The following is an 18,648-nucleotide window of genomic DNA, read 5'->3' on the forward strand; positions in this document are numbered from 1 at the left end:
TCTTTTGCTGATCTCACCATGTACTTGGTATTTAATCTTGCTAAAAGGATCACTTGTATAAACTTTATGAGTGATATAAAATGATTCCCCATTTTTCTGTAAATATAATTTAGGTCCAAAAAGTGTCATTGTTAAGATGCATCAAAGAAGTCATGGGTGCTGAGACACTTCAACCACATGTATGTGAGGAGGATAACCTCAGCTACCAAGATCTGGGCAGTTCAAAGATGAAGAGCAGGTGCCATGAATGGGCTAAAACCCAAGAGCAGCAGCCACCTTTGCAGACCCTCAGGTCTGCAGGTGAAGTGCCATGGAAATTGCACACTTACACTGCTTTCTAGAGTCAATCAAAATACTGAAGACAGTCTGATGCTTTCTCCTTAGCACATTCCAACCCGTACAAGAAAAGAAGCTGAAAAACACTCTAACCTTCAGAAATTAAGAATCCAGAAGGAAAAATTTGGTGACCCAACCAGTGAAAATTTTTTACACTGTAGTTGTAAAGTTGTTCCTACTAAATATTTTTCTTAGACAACACTTGGATGTGACAGAAACCCCTGCATTCTTTTCGGAGCTGTTTGATATCAAGTGAAACAATCTGAACAGTTTTATTGTTTTTATACATTCTGCATTAAAAATCTATATAAACTCAGGAATAAACAGCAGTTTTTTCATGCTAACATGCCTGAGATAGAAGTTTCTCTGCATGCCATTGCTGAATTTTAATTTTTTTAAGCAAGTTACTTAAGGAAAAATTATAATTGTCAGTCTTAGCCATTGACTCCATTGCAACACCTGGATACTTATAACAAGATCATAATATGGCAAACAGGCTTTCCTGATCTTTGGAGTTTAGTCATTCTTAGACAGCCTGGTTAATGGCTTTATTTATGCTTGATGTAAAGTTGAGGTTTTTAAGTAATTAACAGAAGAGATTGAATATCCTGATAATTTATGTTATTCTTATTTTAGAAAAATAAGAAGATAGATATCAGCAATTTTTACAGGTAGTTTGTTTATAAGTGCATTTTCAGGATAAGAAATCATTTGTCTATAAAGGTTTTGGCTGAAAATAGGTTCACTGAGAGGCAAAAATTGGAATACAATTTATAACATTTGTCAAAAGGTTTGTAAAAATTCCTGTATTGACATTTTAAATTAAAAAAAAAAAAATTATATGAATGCGTGAAGAGATGGAATGACACAAACAATACAGTTAATATAATGTAGAGACAGTTCTGGTTTTCAGCCTAAAATTTCTGTGGCATTGGAGTGAACTTTGAGCCCTTACAGTAATTTTATAAATGGTAAACAGTTGGATTCAATATTTGTATACTCTTATTCACAAGCAGCAAATGCTCAGCATTATTGTTTATTATTAAAAATAAGTGGACAACTAAGGTCTCTCTAATACATCTTTTTAAAGTGGTCTTTATTTCTGAAAGATTCAGAAAATTCAAAAATAAATTTGATGAATACCAAAGGGACAAGGATATGCAAGATGTGTGTTGCAGAATATGTCCCTCCCCTCTTGTCTTCTGCTCGCTTTTCAATTTCTTCCAAATACTTTGTTCTACTCATAAAGAAAGTGAGACAGAGAAGAAAAAGGAGAGGGCTAGCCTTGAATTTTAGACTCTGTTCTGTAAGGATAGCTGCAATGTAGGACATCTTTTTTGTAAGAATGTCTGGTTAAGAGGCCAAGACAAGAAATAGGAAAAAAAGGAAAAAAAGACATAGATATAAACTCATGAAGGGAACAGTAGTTAATGAAATCTGCCGAGGTCGCAGGTTCAATCTCTGTATGGGCCATTCATTTAAGAGTTGGACTTGGTCATTCTTCTGGGTCCCTTCCCTTCAGACTGTTCTATGATTCTGTAAAAAACAGAGTTTCTAGATAGGCTCATAAAGGCATGAGGCCTCTGGTGACCTTGGGCAGATCAACAACAGCTTTGTAATAGGTTAAAATGGAAATTAGAATACCCTGGATTTGGTGTGAAAGAGAAAACTTACTGTAGGATATTTGAGGTGGATTATTGAGAGTGCGAAAATATTTTTATGGGATGTTTGAAGGGATTATGGGAGTTTGCTAAATTTATTATAGACTGCTTAGGAGAAGGATAAAATATCAGAAAAAAATGGAGAGAAGGTATTGTAGAAGGCAGTCTTATGCAAACAAGCTGCACTTGAATGAGTCTTGTCTGTGAGCATGGCATGATCTGTCCTCGTTTCTTGGTAAATTCCTGTTTCTATCCTTAAAGAGATCTGTGTGAGTCCCCATCCTCTTTTGTGTGTGTGTATCTGAGATGCTAGCAAAATCAGGTCAGACTAGCTGGAGAGTAGTCTGGCTGGCTGGTACTGGGGTTGGATATGGGTGGAAGCAGGCCTAGGCCAGCCTGGAAGAAGCTAAGGGCTCTCTGTAATTTATATGAGTGTTATTTGTATGTATTTGGTGCATCTAAAGGCACAGCAGTCCTGGCTACATTTACCCACTGATGGTCAGTCATGTCTACTTACATGTGTGTGTTGGGGAAATATGCTCATCTTTACTATTGGCTGAATCTTGTACAGAGAAACACAGCAACCTCAGATCTTCCTGGAGCCCTGAGGTTCATTGGATTCAGTTTTTTTAAGGGACATAATTTATGTTGTCCTTAGAATGGTTCAAATTTTTCTTGAGTTCCTTTTTTTTTTTTTAGAAGTATTACAACTCTATATAATTACACTGAGGATTATTTTTTACAACATAGCGAAGTATTTCTACAAGTACTGCAATGCCATACAGAGGAAAAATGTGGGTTTGGGCTTGCTCCTTCTCTTTTTGCTCAGTGCTTTTTTTCTCAAATTTTAAAATGTGATCTGTGTTTCCCTCATTGCAACTTGTTATTTTCTTGTTATCTTGGTACTGTGGTGTTTCTTTAAAGTAAAATTTAGTTCTTTCCCTTTCCCATTACATTATTGCTAATCTAATGACTAAACAGAGCCTTCATAAATGTAGGCATAAGGAGACATACTTTAATATTTCTTGCATAAATGTTGTTTTGTACAAGTGAAGTAGCAGGATTCCTTTTCAGAACACAATGAATTGGGTGTTTTTCAAAGTCGACATTATGTCAAAGGTTTTGTATAAGTTTTTATGTTTATATGTTCAGAATTTTGCATACATGAGAAACATCAGAAAATTATGTTCATGGTGATCTATTTTCCTGTTCCCATTTTTCACAGGATGTTGGCGCCTTTATTCTCATTATACTACTGATTACTGCAATACAGAGGGATTATATTCTGCTGGCAAGCACTGACTGATGAAAAGGAGGTGATGGTGTGTGCAATGTAGGAGGTATCTTCCCAGGAGTCATCTCAGCAGAAATTGTGTTTCTTATTTTTATGTTCTGTGACCTACCTATTTTCATACTACTTAGCATTGCACAGAGGCTAGTAATTTACCCTTTAACTCTACCTGGTTATTTTGGAGTCTTGGCAATTTATTTACACACTTGGACATAGATTGATGTATGCCCGTCAAAATTGATGATATTTATGAAAACCTCATCTTTGAAACTTGTATTGTTGGGTGAGTTGTTCAAATGATTTCACATCATAAATCTGTGGGTCTTCATCTATAAATGTGAGTCTACTTTGCTGCCATTTAACTCTGGCTTTGTAGAGAAGGAGACCCAAGGCAAAAAAATACTTGGATGTCAGAAACACTGAGAAGTTCAATGAGAATATTCCTTTTTTAAGTTTTTTTGACTGAATATACGTTATTTTAACCAGAAGATACTCCAAATTTATGGATGGATACACGGAGATAGAAAGTTACTGTTTCACAATGATATAACGCCTTAGGTTTTAGTTTCTCGGAGCCTGGATGTCTGTGTCTACAGACATGGGTACAAATCGACCCAGATTCCTCTACCCATAACTTGAGTTAACTAAACAGAGCCAGCTTTAAAGTATGCCGGGATGCCCAAGCACATATATTCTGCTAAGGGTCATGTGCAGAAACACAGTGCACATTGGCATGGTCATAACATTAACACAGCTCTGGATAAAGACAGAACTGTTCAGATGTAATTGCACGGACTCAGGTAAATGCATCCACTGGCAATATCATTTAAAGTGTTTGAAAATACTATCACTTAAACTTCAGATGTTTCTCTATCAAAAGGGTAAAACCTGTATCTTTTCTTTGTTTATCCTCTAGCCCTTCTCTTTTTGACTTGCCCAGAATTACAGACTGTTCCTGTGCAAAGCCCAGTGAAGTCCCAGTTTCATAGGAAACCTCTAAGAACTGCTGAAATGCGAGCAAAGTGATTGTTCTGAGAGCTGGTGTTCCTGTTGTAATTGAAGCAGGTAGGGTAGAGTTGTGAATGCAAGTTCTTAAATTAAAGAATGCTTAAAAATTAAAAAAATCAAACAGTGTTCAAAGTGTCCACTGCAGAACATTTTGATATTTTAGTTCTTGTTTTTTCTAGCAAGGGAGCACACTGACAAGTACTGCAAATGCTCAGAAGAGAAGGAAAAACTCCAAAATGTTATGTATTTTCAAAACCCGGTGTATTTACGTTCCTATACAATACCATAAATTTCTGAATTATTGATGTGATCTGAAGCTTTTACTTGACTTAGTTCACCTTTTTGCTGCATATTTCCATTGTTGTCCAGCATTTTCATGGGAACGGTGATTTTGGCTGCAGAAGACATTATAGCCTCATCATGATTTCTGTCCTAGACAGTGTAGGAGATCCATACTACAGACAAAGCCAACCCACACAAACCCATTTTTTGTGTGTTAATGTGAATGTTAATGTGTTTTCATGTTGTTCTAAAGAACTTGAAACAAATGCTGGATTTTTTCATATTAAAAATACACTTATTATTGCCATGTTATAATCCCATTAAGTATTTCAATACTGCATAAACAATGTTTTCTGTTAGGCAATTCCTAGAACTGGTTGGTAGAACCAATTCTAAGTTGGTAGAAGTAAGCTACAGAAATACAGGTATCAGATCTGTTTATCTTACTTATTCATTTAAAAGTCAAATGCTTTAAGGACAAAGCATCAAGATTTGTACATAAGACAAGTTATATTCTGTCGTGACATGGATGAAGATTGCATATCATTAACATCCTGAAGTCATTTACAATCTATACTCACTGTTGTTGCAATTCTAAATTACAGTCCTTACCTGTAAAAACCAATTTGAATACAATTGCTTTTTGATGCAGATAATTATTACTTAGGCAAGCAGATCATCTCAGAGAATTCATGTCTGAGTGGTTATAGACAATATTTTCAAAAGCATACAAGTGATTTAGGAGCTTTAGGCTGTTAATTTGCATCATCATAAATCATATAAATAAGTAATCTAAAATAGCTTTACCATTCAAGACAAGCATCCTGGCACATACTTTTGGTTTATTTATTTTTGCAATTTCTTTGAATTCATTTAAATAAGCAATCCATGAGAGGGAGGGTGGAGCTTAGATCCTAGAAAAATTAGTCAGGGATTTCCTAGCAGTCTCAAAGCAATAGTACGTGTTGAGTCCATTGAGACTAGTCAAGCATTTTTTCTACAGCATAATAATCCAACCTCAAAAGGTCTTCCCTGGAAGCAGAGGTTGAACTGGCATACTCTAATGTGTTGTTCTATACAGAAATCTGATTAATGTCTAGAATTGTACTAACCTATAAATTTTGCTAATAGCTACTGAGAGTTCGTCCAATAAATTAACCTTTTGATCTCTCCTTTTGGCAGTAAATCTCTTTATAAGTAGGATTATAAAAGTTAATTTAATAATATCACAGGAGTTTACATTTAATACTGTCAGAATGGATGAGCAAACCAGTTTAAAAACACAGAACTCCTTGACTACACCACAACATTTTGGACTAACTTGTTATAACAGATATGTATTCTATATATTTTTAAACTACCAGCTCTTTTGAATCAATTCAATTCCTTTTGGGTCCACTAATCTATAAACCTCTGTTGACATATTTAAAACTATTTACTTGAACTGAATGATAGAAAAATATCAAAACCTGTTTTTTCTGTAGCATTTAACCATACAGGAGAGAACACAGTGTGTTTTCCATAGTGTAGTAGGATATTCATATGAGTGAGAAGGGTCTCCTTGGACTCTGGTCTGAAAAGTTATGAAAAAAGTGTAAACTTGTGTGTTAAACACTGAAGATAAGAGTATGTGACAAAGGAGTTCTCCAGGTAATACATAACTTTGTAGCAAGAGAAATACAACTAAAATTCAAAAAAACCATGCAACCCTGTGTTTATTTAGGTCTGTTTAATTTGTCAAAAAGTACCACAACGTGACTATTGAAAAACATAACCAAAGAACAAAACAAAAAGAAAAAGATAAATATATTCTTGTGAAATAACAGTAATACAGAGCAGATCTTTCTTGCATTTAAGCAGAGATGTCAGGATTACTCTGAGTCTTTTTCTTCAATGGAATACAACACACAGTGCGTCATACTGGATGCCTACTGCAGGACTCATCCAAGCTGTTTTACTCTATTTATTTTCTCTATTGCAATCAACTATTTTAACAGAGTAAGGCAAGTTAGGGAGTGGGATAGGACAGAATAAAGAAATCAAATACAAACAAATAAACAAACAAAAACCCCAAAATACCCAACCCCCCCAAAAAATCCCATATCATCTTCAGCACCTAGTTGACCCCAGAAAATTATTTTGTAGGTGTTATTAGGTTCACACTGGTCGATCCCATGATTCATGCCTGTGCTCATAACTCCCTGTGCTCTTGAATAACTCTTCCTGATATTTTTCCATAATGACATTTGCCAAGAACACACAGTATTCCCTAGGAATAAACTCGGGTCACTACCCATGGATGAAAAGAGAAGACAATCCAGCAAAAACATGAATATCAGAAAATTTTTAACTTTTATCTTTCATTCTATTGGTTCTTGAATTCAGTTAAGAATGTTCTGATTTCAAATATTTTTCCTTTTACACTGTTTTTACACTGGAAGGACACATTAAACAATTAAAAATAATTTAGAATGCATTTTCAGTTCAACCTTGAAACACAGCTTCACAATAAACTTGAAGTAGTAGTCTTTAGTTCCAGTTTGGATTAACAAGCGAGCACTGATGTCCTGAGTTATGAATTTTGATTTTACAGGGTAATTCCTCAGGAGCTGCAGGAGTTCCTCACTAGAAATGAAGGTTATCATAAGAAGTGCATGGAACTTCAGCTGGAGATGGGTAAGGAGCCAACCAAAAGTTTATGGGTCAGCTTAAAAGGAAGGGCAGGGATAGGTGACATTATGTGAGGGTCTGCTACAGGCCACTCAACCAGATGAGACCCTCTACAGATAGATAGGAATGGCCTCATGTCCACAAGCCCTGGTCCCTGTGGGAGACCCTGACATCTCTTGGAGGGACAACACAGCAGGGCATAAGCAATCCAAGAGATTCCTGGAATGCATTGCTGATAACTTCATTCTCCAAACGATGGAGCAGCTATCAAGGAGAGGTGCTATGCTGCAGCTTGCTCTCATCTACAAGGAGATGTTGGTGGGAATGTGAAGCTCAAGGCAGCTTTAGCTGCAGTGACCTTGAAATGGTGGATCCTTAGGGCAGTGAGGAGGGCATACAAGCTCACTACCCTGGACTTCAGGAGAGCAGATCTTGGCCTCTTCAGGGATCTGTTTGGTAGAATACCACAGAGTAAAGCCCTGAACAGAAGAGGGGCTGTTTTGTATTCAAGAAAAAAGCTGGTTTGTATTCAAGGATCACCTTCTCTGAGTGATGCATCGTGACAAAGTCAGGAAAAAACACCAGACCACCTGCATGGATGAACAAGATGTTCCTGGAGAAATACAAACCCCAAAAAAGGGTGGAAGCAAGGACAGGCAGTCTGGTAGGAATGCAGAAAAATTGTCCAGGCGGACAAGAATCAGATTTAAACATGGCCTGGGATGTCAAGGGCAGCAAGAACATCTTCAGTAGATATGTTGGCAAAAAAGAAAGACCAGTGAAAATGTGGGTTCTGTCTGTAAGGATACCATATGCTTGGTTATTCAGGATATGGGGAAGGCTGAGACACTCAACGACTTTTTGGCCTTGATCTTCACCAGCAAGTGCTCCAGTCACACCACCCAAGTCGCAGTCAAGGGGACAATGACGAACCACCTGCTGTAAGAGAAGGCCAGGTTCAAGACCATCTAAGGTGCAAAAGTTCATGGGACCTGATGAGATACATTTATGGGTCCTGAGGGAACTGTCAGAAGGGGCTAAAGAATTATCCATCATATTTGAGGAGTTGCGTCTGTCCAGCGGTGTTCCCACTGACTAGAAATGGGGAAACGTAGCCCCCATTTCAAAAAGGGAAATAAGGAAGACCTGAGGAACTGCGTACTGGCCAGTCTTACCTCTGTGCCCAGCAAGATCATGGAGCAGACATTTCTGAAAACTACAATTTACTATAAGACTTTAAGATGATAAATGTGTTCTTGGCCATAAAACCAAAACATAATCTTTATAATGCCTCCTTCCTACATATTTCCTACGAAATATCTTTTAGATATTACAAAGAATTTTCTTCAGTATAAGATCAAATATTGATTTGCCTTGAACTTGTTTTAAACTTACACATTAAACTGAAATAAAGATAAGTAACCACCAAAATGGAACAGTTAAAAGTAATTATAGACTTAGTGCATGATGTAATTTCTGTATTTATGCACATGGAGGGACCAGAAAAAGGTAGATGTATAGAAATACTTTCATGCATTATTTCATATAGATGAATATATGATCTTATTGTATTCCATGAAGACTGACTAGGTTTTAAAGTACTCGCTGTAAATTCTTCCATCCATTAATCCCTTATACTAGCATACCAAGGCCATGCAAATAAGAAATTTAAATACTTAAATTGTTACAATTTTGTCAGGAATCATATCCTGATTTAAAAATACTTGGTACCTTACTGCTAGCAAAAGTCTTCCTGCAGAAATTTACCAAACAATGTCTTTAACAGAATCATTCACATTAAAATAAACATGATGCAAAACGTTAATTAAATCACAGCTACTTAAAACTGTGTACCCCACTTCCTAAATCTGCACTGGCTATATAAGATAACTAGAACTACAAAGTTAAGACTTTGTCCCAGCTGCTCATTTCTATACAGTTTAACATTTGAGCATGTCTAATATAAAATATGAGCATGATTTAGTGATGCACTTAATGTTATGATGAAGTTAGATTAATGTTAACATTTCTGAAAACAAATGGGGATTGCAGGATTGCTTATGATTAAATGCTTTTCTGGAATTGGGAGGCACTATGGGTGTAATTTTCCACTTCAGAGTCATCAAAAAAAAATTCGTACCATGAAAGGACTTCTTTCCTAACTAATAAGAGAAGGAATGGAGCTGACAATTCTTGCATTATGGTATGGATAAAAAACCAGTTGAGATATAAATGTAATGTAAGAGATAAAAAAGTAATGGAAATGAATAAAAACAACTGCTGACTGCTTCAGAGTTTGCTAGCACCAAAATATCTCAGGAGGAAAAACTCCAAGCACTCTACCCAAAATAATAATAATAATAATAATAATAATAATAATAATAAATAATAATAGTAATAACAGTAGTAGTAGTAGTAATAGTAGTAGTAGTAACAGTAAAGGATGGGTAGTTTGTAACATTCAGAAATTGGGTTCAAATTCCCAAAGACAGGAAGGAAAGTCAGTTGTCCTACATCCCAGAAAAGAGGCAGGGTCACTGGAGTAAAATGAAGATAGTTTGGCTGGGGGTAGAGCAAATAATTGTGTGCTATGATACTTCCAGGCCCCTCACAGAGCACAGTGGCAGGTGAGAATCCAAAGCAAGGCTCTGGAGAAGGAAGCACACTATCTGGGCCCCTCCCAGGGCTAATCCAGGGGACTCTCAAGCCCTAGTGTCCAGGTGGGAAATCCATCACTAGGAGGCACTGGGGCCAACTCTTCAGGTTCAACATTTGGCATTGAGCAGGATTTGGAGCCTGATGGTGAGACACATAATGGGATGCAGCGGAGGAATATTTTGAGATTACACAGGATTTATTATGAGGCATTTAGGGGAGGAACCAAAAGTGAAAAGGGAAGGATTTTTAAGATTTTAGGAGCAACACATATGGGATATAGAAGGGTAAAAGAATAAAGAGGGCCAGCCACATGTAAATACACTTCTCTGGCTGTGCCCTGTGCCTATCCTCTTATTTAATTCCTCTGTAACTCTTTTCCCTGGGTGAGGGCTCTCTGTTTGGTGCACCTTGTTGTATATTGGGGTTTGAGTGCAGCAACTGGAGTCAGACCATGGATCAGAGGGCCCCTGTGTCCATGGTTCACCAACTGGAGTGAGAGCAAGCAAAGTTGGAGATAATGAGCAGGTTGAGTGGCCTAAGAAACCAGAGGGATGAGTCAGTCCTTAAGAATGTGAGGGTGCCTGTATATTGCTAAAGGTGAGAGTACAGGGACATTGACTATGAGGCCTGGGGGAGTTTGGACCCACCCTGTGTCTGTGTGTGTGTGTGTGCACACGTGCTTGTACATGTGAGGTGCCAGCAGCAGGTCTGGGACATCCACATGGCAGACTGAGTGTCTGAGTCCAGCTGCTGACCTACCTTATACACAGGTATATGAATTTCCACTAACAGATTCCATCCTGCTCAGCCAGAGAGGACAGCAGGATGGGGCCATTGGTGCTGTGTTTGTGTGAATGATAGGAGTTGATGTGAGTGTCTGCCTGTGATCTGTGTGGGCAGCCATGTTCATGTGTATATATGTGGTCTATATGCATGCAGTGCGCACATGCACTTCAGCCTTGCTTGGACATGGGAACATGGAGCTGCAGCAGTCTCTCCTTACCTGGGCTGATGGATCCCATATTATATATTTTCTCCAAGAGATATCTTCATTGTTTATATATACATATATTCCAGACCAAAAAGTTTGATTTGGTTCAATATGTTAGTTGTGTGAGATGTAGGTGAAAGAACTTTTATATCGGGGAAAGAAAAAATGTCAGTCAAACACATTTTTGTCTCTTCTGTCTCAGAAAATCACTGGCTGTCCTGATCCCACTCCTCATTTTTATTACTCTTTTAAATCCATAGATCTGTGCTATAAGACAGGTTCTGGAAATCCCACCTGCTGTTTGTAGAGTTTCAATTTTTTTCTTTCATCAAGAGACAACTCAATTTATAGAATTTATCAACTGTGCAACATCATCTTAGTTTAACAAATGAGGATATTTTTTCACTGGAGCACTGAAGTTCACTGCAGGTAAACCAATCTAATCACTACATAATCATTTATGACAACAGCTTTATCCCTGGACAGCTGCAAGTCCACAACTTACTCTAGTCAGAATAATATTAGGATAAGGGAGGAAAAGTGTATTTCTTTAGCAGTTCCAATGTTTTCAAATGGCTCTCAGATGATGTTCTCAAGTTAACACAGACCATCATGAGGTTATTTCTCCATTACCAAGGCTAAATATCTTGAACAAATTCTTGTAATCAAGAGATTGCACTTTTTTCAGATTTTTTTATTTTAGATATTGAAGATAAATGTACTTTTCCATTATAAGCCCGTGTTTTGGAGCACACATAATTTTATGGAGAAATTGCTTCTAGAGAATTTTTTTTCAAGAAAGGCAAATCTTGTTGGATTTTTTTGTCTAGAATATGAGATTTTGGTGTGTTATATTTGATCTGCATCAGCCTGAAATGCATCCTGATTCTCACAGATTTTGGACTTACGTGGTCCACTTATGGGTAGACCACTGCTTTTTTCATGAAGCAAATCTTAACTCTGCTTCTGCTTAGTCAATGCATTGATGCGCATATTTAGCTAAGTGACTATTCCAACTTCATATGTCCTTTCATGGGAGTTGTTTCAAGTTTTGAGGAGGTTTGAATATCTCTAAAAATTGTAAAGTGTTTCCTTTTTTAGCTGTGTATTTCACCTCTGGGCTTCCATGTAGGGAGGGGATGACAGTGTGTGACTGAAGGTGAATGTAATAGTATGTCTGTGTTAACTGCTGATAGTGATATTTTCACACTCAGACTAATGATCAAAGAAGACTACAAGGAGTTGAAAGGCAATATAAATTTGAGCCTTTTAGGCTGCAGATTAATAACTGAAGCTAATCTCATCGGTTATCTCACTATAAAGATTTTACTAAGGATTCAAAGAAAATACATAGTTAGAGACAACTGTATCCTTCAAGAAATTATGAATTGAACCTAAAATTATGAGAACTATGAACACAGAGTTGGGAAGGTAAGACAGATGTGGTGAAAATACCACTAAATTTGGAAAAGGGTTTAAATTTAGGAGAATGAAGCAGCTTGTGTTTCTAAACTGAAAGCTTATGAGGTACATTCACTGTCAAAACAAAATCAGGAGGGCATAAATTCTTTGCATTTCTGACCAGTGAGCGATCTCATTTTAAAAGGTCCCAGTTATATCTCAAAATCTGATCTTCCTTTTTAGTAAAATGAGTTTGTGTTTCTTCTGACAAATGCTCTGTGCCTGGTGCTGCTGCACACACTACCCTTTCCTTGTGACTATTTGTCTGCACTGCCTTTATCCTTGGGGAAGGGGCTGTGCTATCTGCAATCCTTCATGGCCGCAATCTCTTATGCAACTGCCTTGAAAAGCAGTGCCAAAGATGATTTTGCATAGCACTTAAAGTATAATAAGCTAAGCCACCAGAAAATTGTGTATTCCTGCAGCTCTGAGATGATGATGACAACTGCTTTCAAAACTCCTAAAAGTGAGAGTTTGTAAAAAGACAAACTAACATATCTTATACTTCTCACCCTGTCTATGGTATGCACTGTATAAGCAAATAGCACATCTGGCAGCTGACATACATTTTTTCTCTCTTTAATTATATGTATTTTCATGAACAGGAAATGTCTGATTGCAGCATATACATCTAATGATGTGAATTTTAAACCAAGTATTTAATACTTTGTCATCAAAAAAGCTTGCATGAGTGATTTGTGATGGGTGACACCCCCAAAATACAAGGCCTATTGAAATTTGATCTTTCCTATCTAAATCTGTTGTCTATGCAGAGCAAGATTTGCAAATTTTGCAGACATTGACTCCCTGCTTCATATGAATTTAACTCTTTCACCTGCCTTTAGAATCTAGTAAAAAAAGGCAGATATTTTTCCAAGTCTTTTCGACAACAAAACTAAAATATTAAATTTTGAAATCCAGTGCTATTTTGCTGTTTAGGCCACATATTCAAACCTCATTGTCTCATTTATTTAGTAGTACTTGAATTATTGATATGTACTAAATAATATTGACTTCATAAAACCTAATTGATCACATAATATAAAAGTTAGTAAACTACTGTATTTATTCACTTATTCTGAATTCTTGAAAAAAAACCCCATATGAAATTATTGACTGGCTAATATGTTTAGACAGTTTCTGGTACACAAGATGAATGATTTAGAAACAACTTATTTATCCACTCTGTATTGTGCCACATATATATATTGTTACATAATGGAAAATTTTAAATACATGGACATAAGGACAGTTGAGTGACAACAAAACTATGTCAGATGATGAGCAGAAGCACTTAATATACAGGTCAGTACTTTGTACTAAACAAAGATAAATAGGGACGGAGAAGTAGTTCCTATTTTTCTGTTGAGGGATAAGTCACTATAAGTCACTATAAGTCACTGTAGTCACTACTATAAGTGACTATAAGTCACTTCCACTTCAATCACAATGACTTTTAAGACTTCTTCATGTCTCTAAAAACTATTTTATTAATAAAAATGAAACTATCTCTTTAAAAATAGAGACAATCTTTTCTGAAATGTAAAATTTTAAAGTGAACTGTCCTTAATCTGTGTTAGTCACTTCAAGAAGTCACTGAACTCTGACTAGGAGCCGAACCCTGGGATCGTTGGGTAAATTCCCTGCTGATGTAAATGTTACTTATGTCAACTATTACAAGTTTCCAGTGGCAGGGAATGTTTCATTAGAAGAGAAATAACCTTTGCTTGAAAAATTAAGACCATCATATTTCTGTCCAGATTTTAACACATCAAGGACTGAGCAGTATAATTATTAGTATTTATAATGTTGATACAATGATAGTAATAACTTTCAGGGTCAGGTTATGTTCCATAAACTGTTACTTATTTCTAAAAATGCAATTTTCTTTTCAATTACTGGTAGATGTCCCAGTTCTGACTAATGTTCCACTATCACAACAAATACCAATGTCAGTGGAAGATCTTATTTCTCAACCCACTTCAGAATCAGGGTCATTAAAGACATTGAATCCACCAGTTGATTTATTAATATGGTCTTTTGATATAACCAAATTAGGGCATCAGATTCAAGGGCTGGTGATGGCATTGTTATCTCTTTATTTCTTTTATCAAGCAAATTAACTTCAGTGTTGAAGTTGCTCAGGAAACAAGTCCTTATTTTAAGATATGGCTAGGAACCAAGTACCTCTACTCTTTTGTAATTTTCAAGATAATTCACCATAATCTTCATCTCTATTTTGTTCATTTGGTTTTTATTATTCTTGGCAGTCTTTCCCATCATATTATTCATTGTCTGCAGGTGATCCACATTTGATTAATATCTTATTAATCTTGCATGCTCTAATGGCTCATTAAAATCCTTGTCTCCCTGCAGCACTCGGGCAGCAGCATTTTTGAGAAAATCTTGGGTTACACTGAGGAGGAGACTTGAAATAACCTATCTTCCTTTCTCTTTGACGAATATTAAAGATATTCAAGGAAAGGAAAGGTAAGGGCAGTTGGGAGAGGGAAGAGGAAAAGAAAAGACAATGAACTATCCATTACATAGTTCCATATACGAAGGCCATGTATATAGCGTAACTACATATCAGTCATTCTTAGGATGAATTATTTCAGGAGTGCTTCAGTAATCTACATTGTAGACTCAAATGCAAGAAATAGACTGGGAGCATAAAATCCTACCTTTTAGTGAAAAGGATTCAAAGTTCAAAAAAATTCAAATCAAAGCTCTGTTTAGCTCAGTATTCTTTGTATGACTTAATGTATCATATGTTTAAGACAACCATAAAAGCAAGGCCAAGTGTAGTTTAAGACTTCCCTTGGTATACCCTCTGTATACTAGCCAAGTTTTGTGACCCGAAAATTGCACTCAGACAACCACACTTTGTAGTGATCAATACATCCTCTTAATTGAATAAGTTTAAAACTACTTTAAATCGATTTATGCTGCTGGTATCAAAAAGATCTTTTGGTGAAGAGCTTCACAGTTTTATTAAGAATTTCATCCAAATGAGTTCTATTTTTCTTTAATTCTGTTATTCAATTATTTCATTGAACAACATAGAATAGAATAGAATAGAATAGAATAGAATAGAATATTTCACTTGGAAGAAACCTAAAATGATGATTTAGTCCAACTGCTTGACCAATTCAGGGTTCACTGAAGCTAAAGCATGTTATCAATGGCATAGCCCAAATGCCTTTTAAAGACTGACAGGCTTGGGACATTGCTCTCCTCTCTAGGAAGCCTGTTTCAATGTTTGACCACATCAGTCAATCTCAGTAAAAAAATGCTTCCTAATGTCCAGATTAAGTCTCCCCTAGTAAAGCTTTGAACCTTTTCCACACTTCTCTGGATAACAGAGAGAAGAGAGCAGCACCTCTCTCTCCACATCCCCTCCTCAGGAAGCAATAAGGTCATCCCCCAGCCTTCTTTTCTCTAAACTAGACAAATCCACAGTCCTCAGCTGCTCCTCATAGGACGTTCCTTCCAGCCCTGTCACCTACTTTGTTGACCTCCTCTGGACATGTTCAAGGGCCTTCATATCCTTCTTAAACTGTGGGGCCCAGAACTGCACAGAGGGCTCAAGGTGAAACCGCACGAACACTGAACACAGAGGGATGATCTCCTCTTCTGATCAGCTGGGGATGCTGAGTTTGGTGCAAGCTGGGATGGGATTTGCCTGCTGTCAGACTACACTCCAATATCCCTTTCTGTAGGCCTGCTCTCCAGCTACTCATCTCCCAATTTATACTTGTGCCAGGCATTACTCTGTCCTAGGTGCAGGACCCAGCATTTTGACTTTTAAAATTTCATCCCATCAATCATTGCCCAATACTCCAACCAATCTGGATCCCACAGGTTCATTTTCCTCATCAGGTCAGAGGCAACCCTTCAGGCCCCAACATATTTTGTCTCTCTAAGGCTCTTCTGTGGTTTAAAAATCCAAAATTTTAGCACAGGCACCAGTCCTGCAGTCAGATACTGATATAACAGTCTCATTTACTTCTACCAAGGCCTTCCCCCATTTCTGTGAAGATTGAAGACAACATTACCCATGCTCCCAAATATTTTAGTACTCTTCTCAGGGCTCTGAAGTCCCTTTTGATTGACCTCAGACTTTTAGCTGTAACATCACTTGTATACATGTGAAAGAGTTTGCATTCTGAAAAAAAAAATATTCCCCACACCACTTACACATATTATGAGTTTTTTCCTACTTCTTTGTTCTACTTTCCAAGCAAAAAATTCTTCTTTAACCTTTCGTGCATGTGATTATTCAGCTTAGGGAATTCAACAGTGAGTTTTCTGTTCCTTTCTTAATATTTAATTCTTTACATAACTCGGTAAATTAAGTCAGGGATGACAAGAGCTAATCGTCCCATACTTCTTACTCAGAATGTTTAAAGTGCAGAATATGAAATGGCCTGTGCCACATTTCTGCCTTGTGTCCTAATTGCTGAATTATTTGTGTGTTTAAGTAATCATAGAATCATAGAATGGTTTGGGTTGAAAAGGACCTTAAAGATCCCCCAGTTCCAACACCCTTGCCATGGGCAGGGACACCTTCCACTAGACCAAGTTACTCAGAGCCCAATCCAGTCTGGTCTTGAACACCTCCAGGGATGGGGAGTCCCCACCTTTTCCGAGCAACCTGTTCCAGTGTCTCACCAACCTCACAGTAAAGAATTTCTTCCTAACATATAATCTAAACGTATTCTCTTTTGGTTTAAAGCCAGGGTCTCTTGTACTGTCATTGCACATCTTTGTAAAAAGTCTGTCCCCATCTTCCTTGTCATTCCTGTTTTGGAACTGACAGATAAAAAAGAATTCTCCCTGAAACCTTGTCTTCTCCAGGTGGAACAGTCCCAGTTCTCTCAGCCTCTCTCACTATGTTTCCATAGGTAATCCAGCTCTCTGGACTCTTTCCAACAGGTCTTGTGTTGGGAGCCTGGTTTTGGTAGCAGGTCAGCTACAGGGGTGGTTTCTGTGAGAAGCTGCCAGAAGCTTCCCCATGTCCAACAAAGCCAATGCTAGCTGGCTCCAGGATGAACCCACCATTGGCCAAGGCTGAGCCAATCAGGAATCATAGTAATGACTCTGTTATAACATATTTAAGAAGGAAAAAATCTTACTGTGCAGATGTAATTGTGGCCAGAGAAGAGCAGAGTGAAAATATGTGAGGGAAAAAAAAAACTCCACAGACACCAAGGCCAGTAGAGAAGGAGGGGGAGGAGGTGATCCAGGTGCCAGAGCTGAGATTTCCCTGCAGCCTGTGGTGCAGATTGTGGTGAAGCATCTGTGACCCTGCAGCCCATGGAGAATCACAGGCATGCAGAGATCCACCCACAGCCCATGGAGGACACCCACACTGGAGCAGGTAAATGCCACATGAATTCCCTGTGAACCCGTGGGAAACCCATTCTGGAGCAGGCTCCTGCCAGGGACCGGCAGACCCATGGAGAGGTGAAACCCTGCTGGAGCAGGTTTCCTGGTACAACTTGTGGAGGGACCCACAGTTGGAGCAGGCTGTGCCTGAAGGACTGCACCCTATGGAAGAGTGACCCACATCGCAGCAGTTGGCGGAGAACTGTTGCCCGTGGGATGGACTGACACTAAAGAAGTTCATGAATTGTCTTCCATTGGAGGGACCCACTCTGGAGCAGGGGAAGGACACGTTTCCCTGAGCAGCGACAGAAACGTGTGTTGAAGTGAACATAGCCCATATTCCCCATTTCCCTGCACTGCTGTGGGGGGAGAAGGTGGAGATGGAAAGGAGGGAGATGTGGGAGGGGAAGGTGTTTTTAAGATTTGGGCTTATTTCTTGTTATTCTGCTCTGATTTTGTTTGTAATAGTATCAGTTCAGATCCCTAAGTCAAGTCTATTTTGCCTGTACTGGTATTTGGGGAGTGATATCTCCCTGTCCTTATCTCAACTTGTGAACCTTTTGTTATATTTTCTCTCTTCTGTCCAGTTGCAGAGGGGAGTGATAGAGTGGCTCTGGGGGGAGCTTGGCATCCAGCCAGTGTCAACCCACCACAGGGTCCCAGAGCTGGACACAGTATTCCAAGTGGAGCCTCACAAGAGCAAGAGGGGGAGAATCATGAGCCTTGACCTGTTGGCCATGCTTCTCATACAGCTCAAGATGTGATTAGCCTTCTGCGTTGCAAGCATACATTGCCAAGCTATGTTGAATTTTTCATCCACATACACCCTGAAGTCTTTTTCCCCGGGGCTAGTCTTGATCCATCCTCTGTCCAGACTGTGTTTGTCCTTGGGACTGCCC

This window comes from Corvus hawaiiensis, chromosome 26, assembly GCF_020740725.1.
Source record: "Corvus hawaiiensis isolate bCorHaw1 chromosome 26, bCorHaw1.pri.cur, whole genome shotgun sequence".
Lineage (NCBI taxonomy): Eukaryota > Metazoa > Chordata > Aves > Passeriformes > Corvidae > Corvus > Corvus hawaiiensis.